This window comes from Cervus canadensis, chromosome 33 (assembly GCF_019320065.1).
Source record: "Cervus canadensis isolate Bull #8, Minnesota chromosome 33, ASM1932006v1, whole genome shotgun sequence".
Classification (NCBI taxonomy): domain Eukaryota; kingdom Metazoa; phylum Chordata; class Mammalia; order Artiodactyla; family Cervidae; genus Cervus; species Cervus canadensis.
The window spans coordinates 27,664,804-27,681,680 of NC_057418.1; the positions used below are offsets into that span (position 1 = coordinate 27,664,804).

Here is a 16,877-nt window from a genome sequence, read left to right on the forward strand (position 1 = left end):
GCACTTTTAATACACGAGGAAGGGTATAGCACCAGGAACATACATGAATATCTAAGTTCATTACCACAAAATTCCTTTGAGATATTCCCATTTTATATATTTAAGGAGGTTAAGGATGTTGTCAAAGGTCAGGCAGGTCCAAGTGGCTATCTGACTCCAAACCCACTCCCTAAAGCTGCCTGGAACTTTCTTTCAGTTCTCAACTAGTGCAAAGAACTGAGTCTCATCTTCTGCTTCTTTCCCTGCACTGACAAAAATCTAAAAGCCATCATTTTGTAACATTGAAAACTTGGATTCAAAAATCCATTAAAATCTTACTTATGGAAACATTTCCCAAAGCCTGATAGCAAGTAATTCAGATAAAAGCACATATTTCCACTACTTTGCTGTTCATCGCTCTCAACAACATGACTCCTATTTTGAGCTTCATCCTTTCCTGTTTGACTGCTTTTAAACCTATCGAATTGTACCATGAAGCTGCAAATACTGTGAAGGAATAAAAAAAATGCAAGCAGCTTCAAGATAATTGATAACTCCCCCTTCAACAGACTAATTTATATGAAATATAGTGAATCACAATGATACACTTTAATTAATTAATTTAATTAATTAGTTAGTTAATTAATTAATGCCCCTGGCAAATAAACTTCATTTTCTTATCCAGAGAGCTTCTTGGCCCACGAAGGAGAGGAAAAAGTAATGCTCCTTCAGAAGTCTCTGACCTTCATGACAGTCTGAGGCCACCTTCAGGGGAACATGTCCTCAGTAAGTTCACTATGAAAATTAGGTCTTCAAGAATGCACTGCAATCCACACACCGGCCTCCAATGAGTCCATTAGGAGTGAGAGCCAGTGTTAGAAATAAGTGAATCACACCAGTTATCTTGGCTTGATTTTTCTTCTTACGTCCATCGCTGGATACATTTAGCTTCTAATCTGACTAATCACCAGGGTTTAAAACCTCTGCTTTCCCAAGAATCAAAGCAAGTAAATGAGGAAGAGAAGAGGCCCATCTCCAAAGACCAATCCTGCACCCTTGGAATAAGGGCCTTTTCCCTTCACCTCCTTGACAACCACCACCACTGGGCTATTTTCATTTACTTCCACAGAGGCGCCCTCCTTGGGTTGGTGCACACCTTTGCATTGCTCAGGCCTCCCTCCCGGCCCCCAACCCCACTGTGCTGGACCCATGAAGGAATTTCTCTTCCACATGAACCTCTCTTGGGTGGTCCTCTGGTTCTTTTCATTTTGAAGAATGGGAGACATTTCTGCCTGAGTTATCCAGATCTTAGACTTCCATTCAATTCAGACCACCAGTAACGCTCTCCTGGGTATCCATGAACACACAATTTCTCCAGAGTCTCTTTCTCCAAGCAGAGAGACCAAAGTCCTCTTTTCCTGCCCCTGACTGTCTTCATAATTCTCAAGTCTGTCATGGCATTTGTTCCCTTGTTTAATCTTCCAGCAAATGCTTATTTAACAACTACCTGCTATGGTCCAGATACTTAACTAAGTGCCAGGAAACAAAGATGACTAAGACATAGTCCTTGCCATAAATAAGTTCATGTTGCCGTGAGGGAGACCAGCCACCCAGATTATTAGAGAACAACACAGTGGAAGGGCAGGAACAGAGTTAAGCCCAGGGCATCACAGGACTCTCAAAAATAACCAACCCACCCAGCTGGGGTCTAGTTCTCCTCATTCTTCAGGTTGCCTGTGTTTCCAGAGTTTGGTTTTATTAAAGTGTTTAAATCTTTCCCTTTCTGTCAGCCTTCCCCAGAAAGAGGGGGACATCAGAGGTTGCCCACCCTGACTCCCAGTCTGAATTGCCATATTGCTTTTCAGCCAACAGGTCATATATACCCATATACCCCTTCTCATTATAAATAATACCACAAACACCAGAATACTTAAGATCCCTTTAATCAAACCCCCTCAACCCATGTTTGAGTTTTCCTAATTCACAGGATTCAGGGAAGGTGGTTTCCTCAGTGCAGTGGGCTTAGAGCTGCTTTTAAAATCAACAGACATTCACTTCATCCTTTTGTCTCAACTTCTGATCTCATAAAGATGAAAAAAAAAAAAAAAGGAAAAACCTCCATTCACCTTAATTCTTAGTCACTAACGTTATTCTGCATGCATCTTTAATGATGGGTCTTTCTCTTACCTATCTGGTTTGGGATTGCATTGGCCAACTTGAGAAAAATCATCTTTACTAAATTGGTTCTGAGGGTAATTGAAGCAGAGGACATAGGCGGTCTCCTAGCGATTGTTTCAGCTGTGCTGTCCGTTTTGATATTAACAGCCTAATGAGGGGTCAGATACATGACATTTTAAGGCTTATTTACTTATCATATATTCAAAACCTTTAATCAGCTTAGGAGCTTCATAGTCAATGTCAGTTGTCATTCTTTTTTCTCATCATGATTCCTTAACAAACCAAAATACCATTATGTTGTTATCTTTCCTAGGGGGAAAAAAAAAAAAAACAACAAGTTGAATGGGGGAAAGAAATTAAGCTACAGAGAGACAGGGACAAAAGCATGGGATCTAGACTGAGAGATCTGGCTTCAAGTCCTGCTTCATCCGTTATTCATTGCAGGGTTTGCCTCAGATTATTTAACTTCTTTGTGCCTCAGCTCCCTTACCTATTTTTCTTTTAAAGATTTATTTTAATATTTATTTATGTTTGGCTGTGCTGGGTCTTCACTGCTGTGCAGGCTACTCTCTAGTTGCGGTGCGTGGGCCTCTCATTGCTGAGGCCTCTTGTTGCAGAGCATGGGCTCCGGACCATGGGCTTCAGGAGCTGCAGAGAGCTGGCTCAGTAGTTGTGGCATGAGGGCTTAGTGGCATGTGGGATCTTCCTGGACCAGGGATCAAACCCAAGTCCCCTGCATTGCAAGGTGGATCTCACTTAACCACTGGGCCACCAGGGAAGCCCTGTCTTACCTATTCAATGATGAAAATCACCATTCCTGCCTCACAAGGTGTTTGCAAGGAAGAGTGAAAGCCCTCATCTCGTGGACTCGGCAGGGGCACCCAGCCCTGCATTCTGAAAGTCCCTCCTCTGAGCTGCCCTCATGCCTCGGTCCTCTCCTGCTGCTCTGGACTCTTCTAATCCTCCACGTCATGGCCTGCACCCCCGGAGTTCCTCAGGTTTCCATCCTAGACTCTCCCCTTTTCATTCTCAGCCTCTCTCTGCCACATCTTGTCCACATCCGTGGCTTCAGTGCCAGTTACCTCCAAACTCTAAGTTGAATTTCAGACCCTTATGTGCAAGGATTTACAGTTGTTACAATAGCTACTACCGTAGCTGCATTTGGGGATATCTCACACTCAACAGGCCTGAACCGAGTTCAAATCCTCTCCTAAATGGGGCACTCCCTCCTCCGTGTCCCCTGTCTCAGCTAATGGTACTGCTCACCCCTCTGCATAAGCCAGATACCCAGGAACCATCCTTGACACCTCACTCAGGCCCCAAATCTGACCGGCACAAGTCCTGTCCATTCTTCTTTTAAATTATATTTATTTATTTTTAACTAATTGATGATTGCTTTACAATATTGGTTTGATTTCTGCCATACATGAGCACGAATTAGCCATAGATGTACATGGCCCCTCCCTCTCGAACATCCCTCTCACCTCCCACCCTTCTGTTACAGAGTTCTGCTTTGGGTTCCCTGAGTCATATAGAAAATTCCATTGGCTATACAGTGTATGTCTCAATTGCTGCCTTGTGAATAAGTTCATCAGTAGTCCTGTCCATTCTGCCTCCTAAAGAACTCCTAAATATACCTTTCGACCTGGATCTCATCCTACCACTGATCCCAGTCACCAGCACCATCTGCTCCTAAACCATCCATCCCCCTCCTTCCTGTGCTATAGCTGGAGTGCCCTTCGCAATGCACAGAAGTCCTGGTGTGGTTCCCCTCCTCAAGCCCTTTCACCGCACTGCATTGCTCTTTGGACCAGAACTAACACTCACAGTGAGACCTGTACAATCCCACCTGAACTGGCCCCGGCTGCCTCACCATTCTCGTCCCCCATTGCTTTCCGTCTCCACATCATGTTGCCGTCTTCCCACTCGCCCCCCAACTCTGTCATCCATCAGACCTCAGTTCAAGTTCACTTCTGCAGAATGGCATCTTATGACCCCTGAACGAGTCTACACATTCTTCGAGACTTTCCCAGCTCATCATGATTTTACTGCACGGCGGGGTCACAGTCTGTCATCGAACAGTGTTTCTCTTCATTAGTGGCAGTCCCCTGCGCTAGAGTGTGCCATCCAGCAGGACAGAAATAGGTGGGTCTCACTTCTCCTCGAGTTCCCAAGGGCAAGTCCCAGTGTCACTTCAGTATGTATCTGTTCATTATTCATGGGATTATTTGTTAAATTATGAATCACTTCTTTAATTAATTAATACTGAGGTGGACCCGCAGAGTGGTTAAGCGCCCCACTTCCCCAAGCAGACTGCCAGGATCCACTTCTGGCCCTTCCACTCACTCGTGGTCTCATGTTGGTGAAGTTGGTACCATCTCCGACACCCTCTCTCCAAAACTGGGTCACTGGCATAGGAAACTCAGCAAGATGGCAGCTAGCTCCCCAGCAACTACAAGAGCCCGTCTTTAACCAAATACAAAAAATACATTCCATGTTTTTTAAAACCATATGCTTGTAAACATCAGTCATAGCAGAGGATGTTATTTTTAAAAGAAGAAAAGGTGGAGCCCCAGCCTGTTGTGTTTTGCTCTCAAATCACAATCCTGACAGTACCTTACTCCCTCCTAGGGCAGGTGTCTCGGGGAACCTCGGTTTCTGCTAGTTCCCTCTCCTGGAGCACCCCAAGCTCGCCAGCAGCTGACGCAGCTCGTCCTCCAGGAGAACTCCAGCCAGGAGCCGCCCCGTGCCCCAGGCAGGGAACGAGGCTGAGCCGGGCCCTGTCCTGCAAGCAATCAGCACAGGCCCTCAAGCATGAGATTTAATTGCTTGTTCATTATTTCAGCTCACAGGGGCTACAAGGAAGCCAGGCATTTCCAAGCACATCATCCACCAGAACCCTGGGAGCTGTCAAGATTAAAAAATAACAGCAGCAATGAGAAAGGAGTCTGTCTTGAGCAGAATGGCTCCAGGTGCCTGTGACTCAATGAGAGGATCCCAATCAAAAACGCATGGCGGACCCTCGCTGTTTTCTCTGCCCTTTCCAATTCTATTCGTGCGGGAAGGAGAGGCGCAAAAAAAGACGAGAATTTGAACTCACAGCCCCCAAGTGACCAGCGTCCCTTTTCCGCCTGATTGTATACTTAAAGTGCCTGAAAAGTCAATAACTTCCCATGGCTTCACAGCAAAGCCAAAAGATTAAAAGAGAGACATTGTCCTTTTGAAGACGCGGAAAGTAATAAGTGAGCAGACTGAATCCTCTTTGGGTTTAAAAGCCTCTGCAGTGCTAGCACTTCTGCTTTAAGGTGTCAAAATTGCCTTAAATCTTTGGCTTTGTTATACCCCACTGCTACACAGATATAATAGAGCCTGGTTGACTATCTCAAACAATTTGGAGATCATTTTTTCTCTCTAAAAACTTTGTTGAAATATATATATTAGCACAGACTTTTTCCTTGACATTTTCTGTTTAAAAAAAAAAAAAACACTATGTTTTCAGATACTTAAGAGATCAGGGTAGCCAAGCTATGGCTCACTTAAAAAAAAAAATAATCATACACCAGCTATCAGGATTTGAGCACAAAGGTTACTGCCAGTTTTCCTACCTCATTTTATTTCCTCCTTTGGAACACATTTGACCTCGGCTGTCTTAAGGCAAAAAACTTCAACAAAGACAGGAGGACTATTTAAAGTGATGAAAAAGATTCTGAATGAAGGCTTAGGCCTTTGATGAAGCCTGAAAGAAATGCAGTGCTTAGGAAGTGGATAAAAGTCAATAGAAACCAGTCTTTGCTTTGGATGAAACCTTGATGGTGCACTTTCCCACCAGTGACCTTAAAAATAAAAACAAACAGAGACTCGCAAGTCTTTACGCTGTCTGGTATCTGTGCATCCACTTGATGGACATTTACTGAATTCCGGAGGGTCCCTGTCCAACTCCAGGCTCCATGATGGATTGGGCGACCTGTAACTGCACCAGGAGAAAACAGGAGGATGTAGGCAACGGACAGAGAGAGAGAAACCTCTTCCCACTCACTGATCCCAACAGAGAAGGAAGACTCTTGTCCTGCAGATCAAGAGGCTGTGAACTTGTTCTGTAGGAGAAAAGATGGGGAAAATGTCCTGAAGAAAGAAGACCTTGAAAGGATGCTGCAAAGATGCCCCTTCTCCTTCCTCTCTTTCCATCTTTCCCTCCAAAGCACCCCACCGATCTAGCTCTAGATTCTACTCTCCCGCTGAGGCCTGACAGATACATTTCCCAAAAACAGGTGGAAAAAAAAGAAACACAAGGGCTCCAGACTCTGTACATGCAACTCATTCTTCTGTGTCAGAGAGACACAGAATGGCATTTCCACATCTGCCTGTCCTGTGTCCCTGGAACTGTGAACTACTTAAGCATAAAAGGTAAACGTTCTAAACAGCGAGATTCCCCTCATGTTACAATTAGATGCTTACTGGTGAATATTTACTTAAAAAAATCACTATTTGGGGTCACCCAGGTGGCTCAGACAGTAAAGAATCTGCCTGCTGTCAGGAGATCCAGGTTGATCCCTGGGTTGGGAAAATCCTCCGGAGAACGAAATGGCAACCCACTCCAGTAATCTGGCCTGGAAAATTCCACGGACAGAAGAGCCAGGGGTGGGGGCGGGGGGCTCCAGTCCATGGGGTCACAGAGAGTCGGACATGACTGAATGACTAACACACAGAGACAGCAAATCGGGTTTCTGAACCTTGAATGGGAGGAACTGGGCTGTGCGCAGGCAGTGTCTATTCTCACCTCCAGCTTCACAGCAACTGCAGGTCTTAGCTCTCATCTTTGGGATGTTCTGTGCTCAGCTCAGAGGGCTCACCGTGGCAGCAATCATTTTATGAGCCAACTCAGGCACTCTGCTGGTGTCTGCACTGCCTGCACTGTTTCAAAAGGCAGGCTCACAGGAAAGAACAATCTCTTAATGGAAAGAATTTGTTATCGGTTTAGGCCACAAGCCCAAATCTTTGAAACAGCACGACTCAGATAGTTCAGCACTCAGAAAATTAAGGTTTCGTGTCCCTTGGTTTTACGTGAGGTTTCTTACTCTCTTGAGGCTGAGAGCATTACATTCCTAATGCCATCTTATTCCTCACTCACACAGGACTTACCAGCACCTACTATGTGCAAGAGGTAGTGGGAAGCAGGAAGATTAAATTTTTTAAACAGCAACTACCTCCGAGGAGGTTAATTCGTTACAGATCTTGGAATCATAAGAAAAAAATTTTTGACGTTTTTAGGTAACCCAAGTACTTTTATTTTACAGATGAGGAAATGAGGCCCTCAACTATTTCCCACTGTCTCTAATAAATGACAGAGGTAATTCTCAGACCCAGATCTGTTGGCCAAAATAAGGCCTGTCCCTTTCCATGTCTCCAGGCCACAGAGGCAGGCCCGTGTGGTTTGCAAGGTTGGCGCTGTGGTTGCATTGTAATCAGAAACACACACCGCTCCTTGGGCAGCCCTCACCTCCTGCAGCCAGCCCCCGGCGGGAGCTTGTACCCACACGCTCACACACTCATGGAACACTCACCACCCACATTTGTGGCTGGGGTTGGTATTCTGGATCTACATTGGAGAAATCTGTGTGCAGAGTGGTTAGGTAACTGCTCAAGGTTAAAAGGCAGGAGAGGATTCAAACCCAGGAGGCCTGACTCTTCCAACCCTTCTTGTCTCCCACACCTCAGCAGCCTCATCTTTTATGTGCTTCTGTGGTTCTCTGTCTCATCTTCACAGACTTCCGGCCTCAGTTTGTACTGAGTAATGGAGCAGAGAATTTGAGAGATGAAACGATCTTGGAGGCTATCTGGCCCAGATCTCTCCATTTACAGGTGAGGAGACTGGCCCAGCAGTGTACCTGCGGTCTTATTAGCACTGCTCAAGGTCTGGAGAGCTCACGTTGAACGAGAAAGACCATGAACTCTTTTCCCTCTTGCCTACATGACCCATCCATACTTTGAAGCAACTTGGGTGTGGTCCAGTTTTCCCAGGCCTCAGCAGCCAGCGGGTGTTAATGAAGTTCCCATTATCAACAAGAAGAGATAAGAATAATTAAGCACCTCTTTAAGTCATACACACATATTCGTCTGGCTGTGGAACACACCTCCCACCCTTCTCAAATCTTCACTTAGTTACCCTAGAGTCTAACTGGCCATCCCATTGCCCACCCCACCCCCCAACCCGGCACGTTGGTGCTCACTACCTCAGATGGCTCTTGAGGGTGGTCCTCAATCATGACCACAGCAGCTCAGCCCATGCCTAACAGTCTTGCTGTCCATGGGGAGAGTGCTCCCTCTGGACTCTGCCTGGATGTCTGATGCCTGAGTTGGAGGTCCTTGTTTCCAAGGCACTGAGGCTCTACTGTGATACATGCTTGAAAAGATCTCTCTTCTTCTTCCAGATACCACTTGTCTATCTGGCACGAACACTGTTTGCATTCTTGGGACTGTTGTGAGAGCCAACCAAGATAATGGATGTGAAGAACGTAGCCGAGGCTGCTCCTTATATCAGCTCTTGGCAAATTTTAGTGTTTTCATTATGGTTTTGTTGCCATCATCACTATTACTTAAGTGTTAGAAAATTTCAGAGAAAGAGATCCTTGGATGCTGGAAATTGGGAAAACTTAATTTCATATGGGTTCTAGAGTCAGAGAGGCCAGTATTTGAAGATTTTGATAATAGAAATAAATAAACAGAGATTTGATTATCTAAACAAATTTATACAGGGAACCCAATCCTTCTAAACTGTTTCTTTACCTATAAGATGGGAACAGTAACACCTACTATGCATACTTACTCTATTTCTCTCTAAGGAAAGAAAAGTTATTTAATTACCCAATAAGAAGTATATTTCATCTGTGGACAGAAAACAACTCCTGCTATCAATTTACTTACCCACATAGGAGGGAAACATAGATGTACCAAAACTGTGTTAGTGGCTCAGTTGTGTCTGACTCTTCATAACCCTGGACTGTAGCCCGCCAGGCTCCCCTGTCCATGGAATTCTCCAGGCAAGAATATTGGAGTGGGTTACCATTCCCTTCTCCAGGGGATCTTCCCAACTCAGGGACTGAACCCAGGTCTCCTGCATTGCAGGCAGATTCTTTACTGTCTGAGCCTCCAGGGAGACCCAGGAAGACCATAGATACAACGTATCAGTTATCTTTACTATAGCCCTTGACCTTAGGACACTCTTAGTAAATAAGAGCTAGTCTTAAGAATGGAAGACAACTAGACTCAAGTATGGCCTCAAACAATGAGCAGAAATAGGTCAGAAAATTGAGTGGAAAGGATATCTCAGGAGGAGGAACAGCATGGGGACCAGCTTAGAAGAAGGATGAGGATATCAGATATGAGGGGAATTTGGGAAAAGGGAATGGTGAGCGAAATACATTGGGAAACAGTGACAGGTAAGATGGGCTAAAGAAACTACCGACACCAGGATTCAGACGGAGGAGCTACCAGAAAGGGAAACCTGATGAAATCAGAGCTGCAAAAGATCAGCCTGGCCAGGATACGCTCAGTGCATGGAGCTAGGAGGAACTTGAGAGTGGTCCTCTTCCATACCTGGGGACAGTAGACTGAAAACATTCTGTTCCCCTTCAGCAGGCACGGATCAGCTCTCCCCTTGCAACCTAAGTGGATTTCCCCTGGATACCCACTTCCCCCTCTGCTGCCCGTCGGCCACTGTGCCAAGACTCAAGGGATTCGCAAGTATGGATTCCATAAGGATTCTAGTCACTCACCTTCTACTGATTTTTCGCTTAAGACACAGTAGAAAATTATTGACGTTATTTCCTTGAAAACCCTTCCCTGCCTGTGCATGTCTGTGTCAATAATTGTCATGTTGGCAATTGGAAATGGGCCTTTGGCAGCTCGCCTAGGAATGTCAAATAGTCTCCATTAGGTTTGAAAGCTCTGAGTTTCAGTAATGGGTTGATACTCTACCTGATATGATTGTACAAAATTACATAATTGATTTCTGGGACACTGCACCACACACATTTTATAGGTTTCTTTTATTTTGTGCCTCAGAAGGCAAGTGTGCTTTCGTCCATTTTCCTTAGTAAGAGGATTTCAAGTCTTGCTCCTGAATGGTCCAGATTAAACTCAGGTATTTTATAAGGCTCTATACCCTTTTTTCCAGTTATTTTACACATCAAAGTCTATGATTTTTCCATTGGTTCCCAGGAGCTGGTAACTCAAAAGTGGGCCTAAGAATTTTATCCACAACTCCAGCTGCATCTGGGAGCTAAAAAAAAAAAAAAAAGAGCATTTCTTAATTGCTGCAGTATTTGTCCAGTGTTTATTTTTTTTTTGCTTTATATTGTTACACATAGTATTTGTTACATATCTTTAGAGCAGGTTTGATTGGTGCAATCATCTCTTTTTTAAAGAAGAGTGACTTCTTATATGTATAACTATATCACTTTACTGTATGCCTGAAACTAACACAACATTGTAAATCAATTATCCTCCAATATAAAATAAAAATTTTAAAAATAATGGTGATTTCTGGCCTTGAGAACGCCTACAGTCAGGGAACAGTGACGAGGTAAGAAAGAACCGCCTCGTGTGCAATCTATTCTCTAGTTGTCAACGGATACAAGGACTAATGGGCTCCCATTCAGCCGTGACTGTACCGTCCCAGCCAAGGCAGAGAGGACAAGCTGAACCGGCCACATTCAGTGACACCCGGTAATTGTCCCTAATATTTAAACAATGGCCATGACAAAACCAATGTTCAAAGGGAAGAGAAGGAGGCGTTAGGCTGAGTAAGTGCTGGGGAACTGTAGGTGCATTTTGAAAGAAACATCTTATACAAGGAGAAAGGAGGAAGAATATCATGAACTGCAAAAGGCATATAATAAGAGGAATACTTTTTAGAAGATACTGAAAGACAAGAGAGACTGGATTTTTAAAAAAAACAAAAAAAAATCTTCTGAATGAAAATTATTTCATTTGCTTGATTAGGCTCATAAGCTGGGTGCTAAACTGAGTCACAACCAATCCATATTCAAATATCCTGATTTTTCAGACATGAATTTCAAACTGAAGGGACTTAATTTTTATTTAGTTACTTATTTATTTTTGGCTGTGCTGGGTCTTCACTGCTGCACAGGCTTTTCTCTAGTAGCAGCAAGCAGGAGCTACTTTCTAGTTGCAGTACACGGACTTCTCATTGCCGTGGCTTCTCCTGTTGCAGAGGACAGGCTCGAGGGCATACAGGCTTCAGTAGTTGCGATTCCAGGGCTCTAGAGCATAGACTCAGTAGTTGTGGTGCTTGTGTTTAGTTGCTCCACGGCATGTGGGATCTTCCCGGGTCAGGATCAATCCTGTGTCTCCTGCACTGCCAGGCAGATTCTTTACTATTTAGCCACCAGGGAAGTGCTCAAACTGAAAAACTTAAGAAAACTCCTTTCTTCTTGAGAAACACCTTTCTGTTATGCAGAACTTTTCAAAAGACTAATAAAAATAGACTGCTGTCAACAAATAATCCCCAAAATATTTCCAGGGACAATCTGGAAAATTCTATGTAATTAGGATCTCACACTATACCTTGTTAAGTATCATGCCCACAAGCAAGCAGGAGTCTCTTACCAAAGATGTTCTTTATTCTATTGTTCAAGGGAGTCTTGTTATAATATCTCAAAAATTACATAACAGATATGGTTTTATTGTTTCAAAGGTGACATTACCAGAAGTGTCATATTTTTTCTTCAGGGAAAATCAATTGAAGTTAAGTTTGTTTTGAAATTTTCACAACTTCCTCAGAAATACTTGGGACCTGTGCAGATGTGTTATGAAACCAATGCTTATTCATTTTTCATGCTCACTCATCATGCAATGCTGATTCCAGTCAATGAGAAAAGATTGACTGTTCTGTACTAGGCACAGCTGGATAGCCAGTAAGGACACAAAGACTAATAATTTCAGACAGTCCCCACCCACATGGAGCAGAGAAACAAACCAATATCCTAAAACAGAAAGACCATTCACTTGTTCTCTACCATAAGAAGAATCCCAACTTCTCAAAAAATTTTCAATAGATAAAACAAAATAGAAAAATAAAAAATTTCCAAAGAATTCAGCTCTTAGCTCAAGAACAAGTCATTGATAAACTCCGTTTTAGCCCCTTTCACAAAATTGAGAAAAGAAATTCCTCTTAAAAAGCTAACATTTGAGTAATTTTTCAGTGCATTTCTGGGGTACGAGGTTTTTCTTTGACATATTTACTCAAAATGGCCATGCTTTTTCTCAATTATTTTCACTTTCTTAGACAGGTGCTTGAAAGTCAGCCATAGTTCTGACATCTGACCCTCTCATGTCCACATGGGAGCATTTAATTGTCCCTGTTAGACACGCCCAGCACTCCCTTCTCAGAATCATGCCACATCCCCTGGGTCTTTCAGCCTGGGCCCTGAAGAAAGTAGACCATGAAGCAGAGCCCCCGCCTGACCTTCAGTGACATGGAACAAGAGCAAGAAGGAACCCTTTGTTCTAATAAGGCAATGAGAATTCGGGATTGTTTGTTACTGCAGCATAACTAAGCCTATCCTGATTTATACCTCCTTTTAACTTCACCCATGAAATATTCTCAGGGTTTCTCTCCAAGAAGAATTGAGAAGGAGAAGAAAACAAAAGCTCTCAGCATGCCACCACTGAGTCTGGGACTTTTGTGGGTGTGAACTTTTTTATGTTTCCCAAGAAAAGGAATGACTTCTCAGACCCAGAGCATATGGAAGCTATGCCATTATCCTATAAGGGAGAGGAAGATTTTTTTTTCCCTCTTTCTCAGAATGGTTAAATCCCTCCAGCTACCTCCTAGACAAATGGTTCAGATTGGATGAGGATCAAGAGATGAGTGGAAAAAGGACCACAGAGAGGCACTTTCTAGGATCTGAGATGCCAATACCAGATGTTACGGGTCCACTCCCAAAGCTATCTCCCGTTAACTTTGTACATGATTTCCCTAACCTTGTGGAGTGACGTGCAGTGCTAGACACTAGACCCCCTTTCCACTAGTGAAGTCTTATTACCCTTCATCTTATTCTGTCTCAGACTCACCATGCAGACCTACACTGGAGAGGCTCTTCCTCAAACATACCCACAGGCACAGAAAACAAACTTCTGGGTACCAAAAGGGAGAGTCAGCCGGGAGGGATAAGTTAGGAGTTTGGGATTAACAGAAACACACTATATTATATATAAAATGGTTTTCCCTGGTGACTCAGATGGTGAAGAATCTGCCTGCAATGCAGGAGACCTGGCTTCGATCCCTGGGTCGGAAAGATCCCCTGGAGAAAGGAATGACAACCCACTCCAGTATTCTTGCCTGAAGAATCCCATGGACAAAGGAGTCTGGTGGGCTACAATCCATGGGGTCGTGAAGTGTCGGACATTACTGAACAACTAACATTCACAAGTTTTGTATATAAAGTAGATGAACAGAGTCTCACCGAGTAGCACGGGGAACTCTACTCAACCTTTTGTATTAACCTGTAAGGGAAACGAACCTGAAAAAGAATAGATATACACGTGTAACTGAGTCACTATGTTGTACACCTGAAACTAACACAACACAGTAAATCAAGTATATTTCAATTAACAAAAATATACCTGTTCTTCCCACCTTTTGAATCCCCCCAGCCATCCTGTGCCAGGTATAGACCAGAGCTTCCGCGTCCCGGCTGGGCAGGGGCTCCACCTGTGTGGCCTTCCGATAGGAGGTTCAGACTCAGCTCAGCTGGGACCCCCTCTACTGTGTACCCTTCCACATCACACTTGTGAGTCCCCTGTGGACACAGGGTTGAAAATCACTATTGTATAAATCCCTTTCCTCTCAGGTCACTGGGGAAATAAACAACTATTAATAACCATTGTTTGTGATTAGTAACAATTATTAATAATTATTAAAATATTTATTAATTATTAATACTAAGTATTATTAGTCATTTATAATTACATTGTTTTATAATAACCATTACTATTATTATTAAATCTACACAAGCAATTTCTGAGCATTAACTCACTTAATTCTCACACTAATCCTATGAACGAAATACTGATATTATTCTCATTTTATAAACTCATCCAACAACACACAGGAGTTTGAGTGGCAGAATAAGAACTAGAACCCCAGTCTGCCAAAGTTCAGGACTTCCTTCCCAAAACAGAATACAAACTCCTTTTCTCAAGCCAAGTCTCTTTGTTTTGTGTCAAGACCCAGCCACACCCAGGAGAGAGATTTCACTATGAGAGCTTGCCTGTTTCTCCTCAGTAGGGACTGGCCTGGTCCTCACCAGGCTGACTTCCTCTGAGTGAGCACGCAAGAAGACCACACTCCTGCCTCTGTGAACACAGGCTGGGCCAACGAGACCAGGTTCTGGCCAGTGGAATGTGAGCACCTTCCAGGCCTGGCCAGAGAGCATCCTGCAGGCTCTCCACACTACTTCTGTATCCACGGAGGTCCCGTATGTAAGACGGCAGCCTCACCGGTTAGAAGAGGCTGGGTGTCTAAGCCATCTCTCTGAGAAGGATGTCCAGCCTGCACCAGACTGCTGCAGGAGCAGGGATAAACCCAGACTTGTAAGCCACTAAGATTTGGAGATTGCTCTTTTTGTAGCTAGCTTTCCTTATCCTGGTCAATTCACCTCCCCTATGGTAATAACATGGAAATTCTCACAAATACCTTATCAAGGAATTTCTCAAGTTCAGCACAAATATTCCAAATCTCATCTTCATCAACAAGTGTAAGTTTAGCAACCTCTGAGCCATGACTCTTGGTTAAGAAGCCAGAACACACAATAACCCAATGATATCTCTCTTGCTGTCCACACAAGAACCCTCACTCTTAATAAACTGTTCCTGCTGCAGTATTTCCAAGGTAATCAGCTTACTCGTGCCATCCCATTCTACCTGACTATTTTGAGCTCTGTCTTAGAAAATCAATTCTGAAAGTCCCTATTTTAAAAGTCTCCTAAAACCATCCCATGTGTGGGTGGGTGAAACATGCCGGTTTGTTCCAACTGCTCACGGGATTCAGAGGTTGAAGACACTATTCCAGTGAATCAATGACAACTCATATGGGGCTGTTTTAATCAAATCTTCAAGATGCACCTGGAAAGAATTAACTCTTGTAGGTAACAATGGCAAGAATATAGAAATCCTCATTGTATTATTGTATATGGAACATTTATTTTGTGTCATCTGAGGTTCTCAGGTGTCCCACAAGAGCAAGGCCAAGTAGCGCAATCTAAAAGCAAATGAATGATTCTTTTGGTCTTTTTAATCTAGCAATTACTGGACAAGACACTGGTTATCACCACATGGTAGTCAGTGGGACCTAAATGCATACTGGAAGACGGCTTAGAATATTCCATATGCAAAGGCTAAATCTGTCATATGGATGTTCTCCACTTCAAATATGTTTAAAGAAAGTTTGGCAAAATGCAGGGCTGGGATGTGACAGCTCTGTGACAGATCCATTAAATAAAAAAGATAACAATGGAAATTCTACATCGCTTGCGGCACAAAAATTAGCAATGGGCTCAGCGATCTGAAGACTCAATTCGCAGCTTAATGTTCTCATTTTTTTTTTTTTTTAGTTATTAAGCGAATATTGAGTTTTTGTCTCCCAGAGACAAAAGGAGAAAAACTTTCCAATAAGAGAAGTTGAAAATAAAGAGTAACATTTCATACTAGACTTATTAGACATGCAGCAGAAACCAGAGGGAACAAAAAAAAACTGACACTCTTCCGAAGGCGCTTCACCTGAGGAACCTTTTAAAATAGGCAATACATTTGGCTATATCCTGCCTTCTCTTATTTGATGCTGGTTAAAAGCAGCGTCAAAAAGTTGTCCTAGGATGCTGAAAAAGAGTATCACCTGAAATGCCACATGAAACTCTGATTCCTCAGCTTCATCTTAGATCTAATGAGTAAAAATGTCAGGACCTTGGCATAGAAGATTTTAACAATCACTGTGCAATTCTGAGAACCCCTAGTAGAGTCCAATCACTTGTGAGAGATCAGGCGAAAGAAAAACATCACACACAGACAGGAAGCATTTTCCTGCAAAAGAACACAGAGACATTAAACTCCAATAGAATTAATTTCTTAATTGAAATCTTAAAGATCAGAATAAATAAGAAGTCGTTAAATGTGTCCATCTAAAGAAAACAAAGATAGATGAAAGGGTATTGTGAAGAAAAAATCATTTTGCTTCTAATAGAGATAAATTCACTGTTTAACTTTTTTGTTCTACTAAATGGAAAGAAAGATCTTAAAATTTATATAGATAGCAACTAGACAGACAGACAGACATTACAGTCCCCACTGTGCTTAGAAACAGCTTAAGAGAATGCCTTTTATTCTTTATTTTATATTCTTTCTACTTTTAACTCCCTTCTGTTTTTAACAACAAAGACTCCAAAACAGTCAAAGGGGAAAGGTTTTGAAGGAGCTATTAGAGAGACAGTTTTCCCCAAAAAAACACCTAGCACAATTCATCCTTCACATAACAGAACTGCCCAGCGGGAGGTTAAATTCTGAGAGCTGTCTGGTCAGGATTTAATACTACACCTTTCCATTTGTAGCTCAATGTCCTAATCTAGAGCATTCAGGTTACTGGGTACCCAGTCCCTTCATCATTATTCAGAGCCTGTTGCCAAGTGCCACTGGAAATAGAAGTA

General features: G+C 43.0%; 1 long non-coding RNA gene across 1 annotated transcript in view; it reads right to left on the reverse strand.

The window, feature by feature from the left end:
* LOC122434090 overlaps window positions 1-16,160 on the reverse strand; it is a 35,820-nt gene extending 19,660 nt beyond the window's left edge. The window contains exons 1-2 of the long non-coding RNA XR_006267237.1: window positions 16,073-16,160; window positions 13,817-13,979 (exon numbers count right to left, since the gene is read on the reverse strand). This is a non-coding gene — a long non-coding RNA (uncharacterized LOC122434090). The remainder of the gene's footprint in view (window positions 1-13,816; window positions 13,980-16,072) is intronic.
* Window positions 16,161-16,877: the final 717 nt, after the last annotated feature.